The 10,320-nt window shown below is 43.7% G+C and overlaps 1 long non-coding RNA gene across 2 annotated transcripts; it reads left to right on the forward strand.

The window, feature by feature from the left end:
* Window positions 1-55: 55 nt before the first annotated feature.
* On the forward strand, window positions 56-8,074 carry LOC112568137. 2 transcript variants are annotated; one of them, XR_003100002.1, is made up of 3 exons: window positions 56-934; window positions 1,598-1,714; window positions 7,160-8,074. It is a non-coding gene; the product is annotated as an uncharacterized LOC112568137 (long non-coding RNA). The 2 variants fall into 2 exon arrangements; XR_003100003.1 differs by lacking the exon at window positions 56-934 and adding an exon at window positions 953-1,182.
* The last annotated feature ends 2,246 nt before the right edge of the window (window positions 8,075-10,320 follow it).

Here is a 10,320-nt window from a genome sequence, read left to right on the forward strand (position 1 = left end):
ACCCAACCCTTATCTTACCTGTGACGGCAGTTTTCTCAGGTGCTACCCCGTCCTGTGTCTGCTTCGTGTACACCTGTCGTGATACTTTTTTGTTTATTTTCCCTGTCGTGCCTACCAACTTCACGGGACTCGGATGTCTGGTTCGTGCTCGCCTTTCGTGATAGTTTTTTGTTTATTTTCCCTAACGTGTTTATCAACTTCACGAGGCTTAGGTTGGCAATGCAGTACAGCGGTGAAATCTTATATTTTTAGGAGGTTCACAATCCGTTTCCCCATCCATTTCTCTCAGTCAATCACTTGTTTACCATTTCTTCAATCTGACATTCCGTGGCCTATTCATCGGCGCCATTGCGACCCGCGTACAACACGGACCAACAATTGTGTAGAAGTAATGGCCGACACATTCACGGGGTATGTGTAACCTGAATATTGTGCCCCACCCTACCCAACCTACCCTACTAACCCCGCCTTGGCTGTAGACATGATTTCTTACAGTTCACTCGCTGTAACAGGGTGTTAGTGGAGTGTAGGCAGGACGAGTCCTGAAACTACTGTAGGTGCCGGACAACGGTATTAGTGACTCAGTTGCTACCTGTATAGTCCTGTGGACATCATCGTCCATTTTATGTTCACCTCACGTGGTATTAACAGTCTCACGATTGTCACAAGTCGCACGAAAAATGTGAGAGGAGATGAACTTTAAGGTTGCATACACTTACCCACCAGCAGCCAACAAAAGAGAGTATACTAAACAACTTTATTTACTCTAATCTGTGTTCACAACCTTAGAGAAATAAACCATCTTCAGCTCTTACTGTTCATATATTTTGTAATTTATTGCTATGGTAACCGCTCTTACAAGACAGCCAAAGGGAAAGAGGACCAACTGTTGCTGTTCATAATGTCACATCAGCCCATCCCAGACACAGGACAGGTGAGATGTAGACTGTGTGACAGCTTTCTGTAGGCATGACCGTGCAGAGCATGAGACTATGAAAGGCGAGCTTTAGTTTGAAACTCGTTCTGCGGGTCTGGGTTCAGAGGCCGGGGCGGGGAGGGAACAGAGCAATATTTACGAGGAGCAACCATGTGGCCCGGCAATTTATTCTGTGGCTGGGCACATTGCCAGTCGGGTGTTGTGCCAGAACCTGATGGTGTCGCCTGTGTAAATCCTTCTAACAGGTCGTTACCGTGGTCATTGCAGATAATACGAAATCACAGCAAGACAATGAGTGTGCGCACGCATGCTGTGCGTTTGTGTGTGCGTGTGTGTGCTTACTCGCTTATGAATTATATGTGTTATATGCGTGCTTGATTGCACGAGCACGTTGGCTTACTCATTGATTCATGCATTCACTTAAACATAAAAGAATATTAATACATAGCATGATACTGTTCTTTTATGCATATCTTACTGCATCACAAATATTTTCTCTTCTCTGTTTGTGTGTGTGTACGCGCGGGAGTCTATGTGGCTGCTTACTATAAACTTAAAATGTTTACTGCTTACGATATAATATTCTCTCTTCGTGAATAAGTGTGTAGTAATTATGTACAAAGTGTGTATATACCTTTTTCTGTGTCACATTTTCAACAGAAGCAAAGGCCATTAGGAAAGATCACGTGGTGGTGTGGTGTTTAACCTGCAGATGCCTCCGCCTCCCCCTGACGCTAATTAAAGAGCGCACCTGTCAAAGGAGCGGAGAGAGAGAAGGTGAGAAAATATGTCAGTATGAAGTGTAGGTGCGCTCGGTCTGACTGTCATTTCTTTTTAATTAGATGCCTTTCTGACCATTTGAACTGTAACTCACCCGTTGTCTTCGTAATACTGCGACCCACCTGTGTAGGTGTGTACAAGTCAGATTTGTTTCGCTCACTTGAAAGTTTGTTTTATTCTCAAGTTCAGATTTCGCATTTAGTATTTTTTAACCAAGTCATCCCACGCTCTTTAACATAGTTTTGTTATCTGGTTAGCATTTAAGTATTTAAAGCAGATTTATTTTGGTGACGTTCCATTCAACGGGGAATCGAAAAGAAGGAGGTAAGGACGCCCTCACTTCCCTGATTCACTCGCAGATCGGCGTCAGCCTCCCTAGACCCTGAGTTTGCTATAAACCACCCGAGTACAGGTTGGATTTTGTTGTGGAAATCTTATGGGCACAGGACAGGGACTCTTTCAATCATCAGACTTGTAGCACAATGGTTGGCCTCGTACATGCCAACAAACATCCTGACTTCTTGTTTTTTCCAGAAAGACTGGTAAATCAGAGTTATCGCAAAATGCCATATTTCTTGGCGAGATCTTGAACACTGAAGTGCGAAGAGGTCACTGGACTACTAAATTTTATCCAAGTGTAAAGAGTCCAGTGGAATACAAACAATCACCCGCGTGTAAATGGTCAACAGCCGTCGAAGTGAAAAACGGCCAGTCGTTAAAAAAAAAAAAAAATAAAAAATCCGAGTGTAAAGAGGTCAGTTGGTAGCTAAAGCAACGCAAAAAATCACCCAAGTGTTAGGCACTTGATGGAGTAGGAGGAAATCCGAGGTCAGGCAAGTACTACACGAGATGTCCACAAGTGCAAAGAGGTTATATTTGTAGAGGGACCGTACCTAGTGTATTGCTGGAGGAAGGCGAGGGGGGCGAGCTGTTAGCGATATTCGGTGCTCGAGATCGATGCTGTTATTGATGCTTCGAGAAGGGGATGTCTGGAGCAGAAAAATCAATTCTGTTATCAGTATGCTATTGTCTCTTGGTAACCGAGATTTTATCTTCGTGTTTCCCATTTGTTTGTGCCTCGATCCTGGCACCGATTTCATATCGTGTTTGACTGTGTCTGGTCCTGCAGTCGTCAAAACCCCGAAAGTATTTTTGTTATGGGAGCAGAGATCGGAAATGGAAAAAAAATTGAGATAAAGTAGGGGAGATACCAATTTTGCTGTGCTGCATCTCTGAGAATTGTAATGGTACGTAAATAATATATTTCAGACGGACAAATTGCAGTTTTTAAACTGTGAGTCTGTCACATGTCACTTGTACAGCAGTTGGTTTGTTTCTATTCAAAAATAAATTGTGTATAATCATAAATATAATTAACTTAAATTTAACTGTGTTGTTTTATGCTTGTAAGCTCAAAAAATCCTGTGGGTGCTGTGAAAGTGTAAGCACTATAACCTTTGACACAAGTGCGAAATACAATAATCGTTGTACTAAAGACACACCAAGCAAGGGAGGCAAGTCGTACTGTTTCGTCTGATTGTTGTAGGGTTATGTCCCTTGATCTTCCTGTCCGGGTGCCGATCATTGTTTCTTGTGTCATCTCTCTCTCTTTATTCTTTATCTTTTTCCGTTTGGTTTTCTTGTCTTTATCTTTTTGTCACGTGCTATCTTTTTGTAGAGTTTGCTCCCATTTCACATCAGCCACTTAACATCATTTCAACATTAAAATGTGAATTAAAAGAACATCTTTCACCATGAGGTATATATGAAACACAATTATTCACCTTTCATCTTTTCTTTGCTCGTTGTCCCCATTTCTTGTTTTGGTTACGCAATAGAAATAAAGGCAAGTTTCCATGGCAACCGACTGTGCCACAAGTAAAAAAATTTTTTTTTTCTTAAATTCCAATGAATGACCAGTCAAATGATATCTCCTCAACAATAACGATATCTTGTAAATTCTAGATTTTTATTTTCGGGCTGTCTGGCCTTAACAATAATGTAAATAATGCTGGCTCATCTACGAACCCATTATCGCTCTTCTTAGACTTCTGCTTCTGTTGATTTTTCTGTCCATCCTCAATGCATCTTGAGATGCGTCTAATGTACCTTGTGTCTTTATGGCTTTATTATATGTTGGTTTAAAGTACCTACGAAAGTTACCTTTTAACCTAGTGACCTTATTTGTCTGTCTGCATTGAATGTCTGTATGGTCTGAGCTGTGCTGCTAACCCGTTCATTCCTTCCGTCATACGCTGTACATGTTTAGCTTCAGTCTCAAGCGTCTCTTGTGATTTTCATATCATCATCATCATTGACTGCCTGTCCCATACAAACTGCTGCTTTGTTGTAACGGAAAAGACAAAAACTACTTTCTCTCTCCCCATTTTTCTCGTTGTCCCTCGACCCCACACACCCTTTTATACTATAACAAACCCACGTACAGACCTCGACAACTCGGGGATCGACAAGATTCCTTCTTTGATTGGAGTCCATAAGCGAAGGGTCGTGAATCTCCCTCCTACAGCACGTTCACAGGCACAATCGCTCTTTTCCAGCCTCGCCTGCCTGTTCGCATCCCTCCCAACCCTTCCTGCCGAAGCCCGGATAAGGCGAGCTCAGGGGCTGATGGCGAGGAAATGCGTGTTTCGGTCTGCTGCATGGAGATTCCGGTGCATTAAGAAATCCGCAAGTTTCTTTTTTTTTTTTTAACTTGTTCGTTGCAAGAAGCGATATTTGATATTTGAGACCTGACACAGAGACCGAGTTGATTGTTAAAACATAATTCAGTCCCGACATGCAACTGCTTATCTGCGCCACGCAGCCCAGCATCTTAGACCCTTTCCTCGCAGATTTCCCCCTTCCCAGAATGCAAGAAAAGTTCTCGAACACGTCAGGTCAGCCACTAGTGCCCCCCATAGGTCAGGGCTGTCGATTGCTTTTCATCGAACTTTGTGTAAGCAGCAAACTGAATTGTCAGCGGCCCTTGCTGCTGGAAATTTCTCGTTTGTCGTCCGTGACCAAACTTCCTTGCCACCCGACATGAATCCTGATGACTTGTACCCGCTACTAATACGACTGAAAATCGGTATCGTCAGAAAAAGATTTCGGTTGGTAGGATTAGAGGGGTTGAAGTGAGGGTGAGAATGAGAACAGACTGTTCGTCTACAGACATCTTGAATATGGCGACGAGCTGGCCAGTGAAGGACCACCACTGGTAAAGATCCTCTGGAATTCTCGCGAGCCGTCAGTCTGAAATGGAAGACGTCATCACCAGAAGGTCATTGTCTCGTTGCATGCCGGGAAATTAAAATATAGCATCAGTTTGCATGCATCATGCAATGCCACCCGCGGAAATCAGATGAAGGCTCATCCACTTCCAATAAAAGAAAACTGACTAGCATGGCGGCTCTGCGGTTCGACAGGGGCCGGGTGTATAATATATCGATAAATAGCCAGGAATAAGTCGAGCTGACTGTCGGCATTAAGCATTCAAATTTCCGTTATCGATGGACTGCGCACCAATCTCAAGTTTATTGCCCTAGCATGAGCCTGGAGGTTTCAAAATATTTACGCTGAAGCTGCGACGACCTTGGCTGGCGCGAGATATTCTCGATGGATTCTTGGTGTGAACGAGGTCGTTGGCACAGTTCGTCCATGTTGGTCTTGACCTCAGTTCTGTGGAAAACTGCGCTGTTTGGCTCCCCATTAGGACTTCAGACGAAAATTGCGCAAGGGACATAACTACTACGATCTGTCACGAGAGTTTCGCGTCCTGACACCCATTCCCACTCCAGCCTCCCACACCACCGAATCCCGTTAGCTCTGGGGTCCCGAGGTCTGACCTCTGGGGTAGCCGCGTGCAGCGTGGCTCGAGTAACATGGAGGATGAAGCAGTCTCGTTTCGATCACGATAGGCTTTCGGAAACTCCTCGACACTTTTAATAAGGCTACAAACGGGGTAACGGGACTTTCGTATGCATCAACCAACGGATGAAAATTTTATGAGAAATTTTTTTCATCCCTCTACCCTTCCCCTTCTCTCTCCCACACACACACAGTCGCACGCAAGCAAACATGCAAGAAAAAAGAAGGAAACTGGAAAGTTGTGAGTAAAATATAGTCGACAATGTGGCCGCCGATCCTTTCTCCTATCCATTCCTCTGTTAATTTTTTCTTAGAGTCAAGATCTCGTACTTCCATTAGGATGTAAACAGTTTTCACATTCTTTCTCGATTGCTTTCAGCGATCTTCTAACCCTTCCCTTTTATTTGATTCTTTCCACTGGAGATCACTGAGCGATGAGTCTTCCAGGAGACGGGACATCACCCAGACAGCGCCATGTATATAGTCTCTCACACACACATATATACATACAAATATACACACATATACACAATAGGTTCATCAAGTTTATTAAGACTGATAATACAATAAGACTAGTTACGTATGGAAAGTAACCGGTGTTGTGATCCGAAACAAGAGTTACTGTTCTTGTCAACCGCAATCCCAGAAGCAATTGGGAGAATGATAATTTCTTTACAGAATGATAGAACTCAACGGCAGCGGCAAAGTGTTCGTCTTCAAACAATTAGCATGTTTCTGGCAATTTCAAAATACATTTCTGAAAGAGTCGTGCAGCCTTCTTGACGATTTCTCCCTCGTGCCACTCAGCATTAGTAGTTACCTGGCTTGATGCACATTCTCTCTCTTACTCCTTTCTCTCTCTCCAACTCTCTATCTCTTCCCCTCTCCCCCTTTTCTCTCTTTCTCTATTCCTCCCTTTCTCTCTCGCCCTCCCATCTCTCTACTTTCTCTTTTTCTATCTCTCCCTTTCTCTTGCCATCTCGCCTCTCTCTTTCTCGCTCATCATCTTTTTCTCTTCCCCCTTAGCCTTCTCTCTCATTTTGGGTAACGGATTAATTTCATTTTTTACTTCTGTTTTAAAACACTAATCATTCAAGATGACGATGATGGTGGTGGTGGTTATCAACATTTTTGTTTGTACTGTTGGAATGTACTCAGACCTACTCAACAAAGAGTTGTAGTTCGAATTCTCTCTTTTTGTAAAGACTTCTCCGACTTGTTAATTGTATGTAGATTGTTTACCCACAATACATTTCTACCGCCAGCTCTTTCTTTCTCTCTTACTCTCTTTCTCACTCCTGACTTTTACAGCTTTTATGTGTTAGCAGATCGATGCGATGTCAGCCCATTTGCGTTAAGGCCCACAAAAAAAAATCAAACACAATTTAAATGTCGACGAGGCCATTTTGGACCAGGTTCTCGTTCGTTTGTAGGACTAAGTAGACTCTGGCACCGCAGGGGACGGAACTAACATCCAAAAGTCTATACACTTTTCTGCTTTTGTGCTTTTTCGGCCGTTGGTGTATATAGTGTCTTTATTTATTTATTTTCTTACTTTTTACATCTTGAAAACAGCCTTTCCCTTCAGAGTTTGAGATGGCAAAGATGAATAATGCACCGACGCTGTGTGACGTGTGGCGCCATCAGATCGAGGCTACGGGAGCACCGTTGGCCAGTGTTTGCCGACACCTACGTAACGGAGCAAGAACCTGTTTGTGGAGGAGACGAGAGGAAGGCGAGGACCGTTAGCCTCCATTGTCACGACCCTTGTGCTGCTCACAATACAGTTTCGTCCTCCCTGGAGGCCGTCTCCGGACACCGAGCTCTGGCATCGGCGAGTGCGCCTCACCTCTGGTGTCAGAGCCAGATGATGGACGCAACTGTTTCCAGCCTTCGACTCCCGAGAGAGAAAACATTAAAGCTTATGTTTCACAGATGTGTTGTTGATTTTTCGCCGCTGCAGCTGTCGCGCGATAAGCGCGTGCAGTTAACGGTGTGTCCATTGGAGCTTTTTGCAGCATGAGTCTCAAGGACACGAGACAGAAAAGTTCCAGAACTGGAATCAAGCCAAATTGTTGTCAAGGTATCTCCAAAACTTAGCTCATAGAAACAGAGAATAGAGGAGGAATGTGTGATGGACGGGGAAGGAAGACAGACAGAGACAGGGAGGGAAGACAACTGTAGTCGGTGTTCCGAGGCAGCTCTCTAGTTTTGTTTCAAACATAAGGACAGCAAATGATGCGAAGTCACGCACGGCGCAAGCATCCGTAGAACTGGCGTTATGCACGCACCGTTAGTCACAGAGAATGTTCACAGTTCACAGGCCGCAGTGTCAAGGCCGTGCAGCCACACACGCATCAGCGCGTGGAGACATGTGCGGAAATGATTTCACGAGGACTCCTGCAGGAACACGAACAGAATTAAAGAACGAATGAAGATAGAAAGGAAAAAAGAATAGCTCTCAAACAAAAAACAAAACAAGGAAATAATCAGCGAACAAAGAAACGTACAAAACAAACAAACAAACAAGAAAATAAAATAATGAATAAACAACAACCGAAAAACCACAAGAAATAACCACTGAACAAATAAACAAAAAAAGAAAAAATAAACAAACAAAAAGATAATAACCAAATTAAACAAAAGACAACCAACACCCAAAAGAATTAACAAATAAAAGTAAAACAGAAGGAAGAAAAAAAAAGACAGACAGACCTCTGAATCTGGATATCATGAACGATCTCATCATGTTCTCTGTTCTTAAACTTCTAAAGCGCGTGTCATTATCACAATCATTTCTTGAGCATCATTAGGCCTTCACACGCACCTCGGATGCGACTCTAAAAAAAACGGTAGCAAAGTTGTATATAGGTGGCGCCACCCTATTAAAACCAAAGACATGACAACGAAGAACATGGCCCAGAAGGCTCCAGGGCACGGAGTCTTCCTCCCAGCCTCTCTTGAGCCGGATTCACGTGATGAGTGGGGAAAGGGGGGTGAACTTGAGGTGGAAGTGGACAAATCAAGCCATGATAAAAATTTCTCATTCCGTGTTCTTTGGCCACTCTCGCTCCTTTCAATTCCCTTAAATCTTTTTTTAAAAATCTCTTTAACTGGCCGGGGTCACCGCCAGAGGATTAAATCAACAAAGCTTTGGGCTGTTCTGTAAACGCCACCCGGTTTAAATAAAAATCTCGTAAACCTTTGAACACCCCCCGCCGCCCACCCCAACCTCCCATCTTTCCGATAATCTCGCTGTCGTCTCCAAATTGGATCAAACGGTTGTAAAGGAAATTTGGAAGAGACCCCAGAGAGTTGACCTTATCCACGATGCAACCAGCTGCATGCACAAACCTTCTAAGAATAGGTTGCGGGTATCCTGGGAGCTTTCAACGCTTATGTTTGTCGGCGCGAACCGTGACATGCAATGCCGCAACGTCTGCTCACGCAGCTCAGTTGATAGCCTTGACGTCACTGGGCGTAGCTATGACGTCACCTCAGGGACCATCGGGTTGCAGGTTGCAGGCCAGGAAGGGAGGATGCAACCAACGGAACGTTTGCGCATGAGTTCCTATCCCCAAGCCACCCATCCACCCAGCAATCGACTAGGACTCTGGCGTGTTTGCACGCGACTCTGGGGAGGAGGGAAGAGAAGTGGCTGAGGGGTCTGAAGGGTGGGTGTGACAGTTTGAAGCATTGACTACGACAGTTCAGCACGAGGGATGTTTGCGCAAACATGTTGTGGTCTTCAAACTACAAATAATGCGACACTCATTCCCCTGCCTACCCACCTACCCCCCCCCCCACACACACACACGCACGCAATACACATTTATTTTATAAAGTGACTATGAAGTCCACAAGCCGTTAGTCATTTTGTACCATGTTGGAGTTGTCCTACATCTTAACACTAATACCGAGGGTTGATCAAACATAAGGAGGGAAACTGTTCAGACTAACAAGATTCAGTGTCCGTTACCATAGTTCCCAGTTAAATGAGGTGTATCACATTTCGTGCTTTATTTTCCTTCTTTTCCACCGCAGTTGTCTTTCATGTCAGGGAATCGTTCATTCGTGTGGGAACACGAGAGGTTATTTTTCGGCCATGTTACATTTTTTAAATATATAAAAATATCTTTACATCAACTTAGTATAATTTGATTACATTTTTCTAAATCGTTGATTAATTTTCGATCAGTTTAAGTGAATTGAGGGTGGTGGGTGTCAACATCAGACAACGATGTCAACAGCTGGCCAGTCGATAACAGTCGATAACAAGTAGTTATTCTTGTGGAGGTCCAGCAGATGATGTGTCCATCAACACTCGCTCGTGATGTGACGGAGGGCGGAGTTCATTTCCCGAGTGTCGTGTCGGAGGCATGAGACCAATCTGCTGGCTCACCAGGAAGAATATTTGGCGTCGGACGACTTCAATCATTGTCACTTGATTAGACCGCCTGTGTAAGTCCAGCTGTCAAGAACATTTATTTCAGCCTGACATGAGGTTTTGTCGCCAGCAATCAAAAAGTTGTCAGAAAAAACTCTTACATTATGTCATTTCTTTTGTTTTGCTGCATGCCTGTAATTACGATCATGTAATTATCTTAATTTTTTTTTAATGGTTTCTTGACACAAGCTGGAAATTGATGATACTTTAAAAAATTGCCGTTAGACATCTGAAAGTTAAGGACGTCTGACATTTCCTGATATCCAATATTCCGTCTTAGGAGCTTGTA

This window comes from Pomacea canaliculata, linkage group LG1 (genome assembly GCF_003073045.1).
Source record: "Pomacea canaliculata isolate SZHN2017 linkage group LG1, ASM307304v1, whole genome shotgun sequence".
NCBI classification, from domain to species: Eukaryota; Metazoa; Mollusca; class Gastropoda; order Architaenioglossa; family Ampullariidae; genus Pomacea; species Pomacea canaliculata.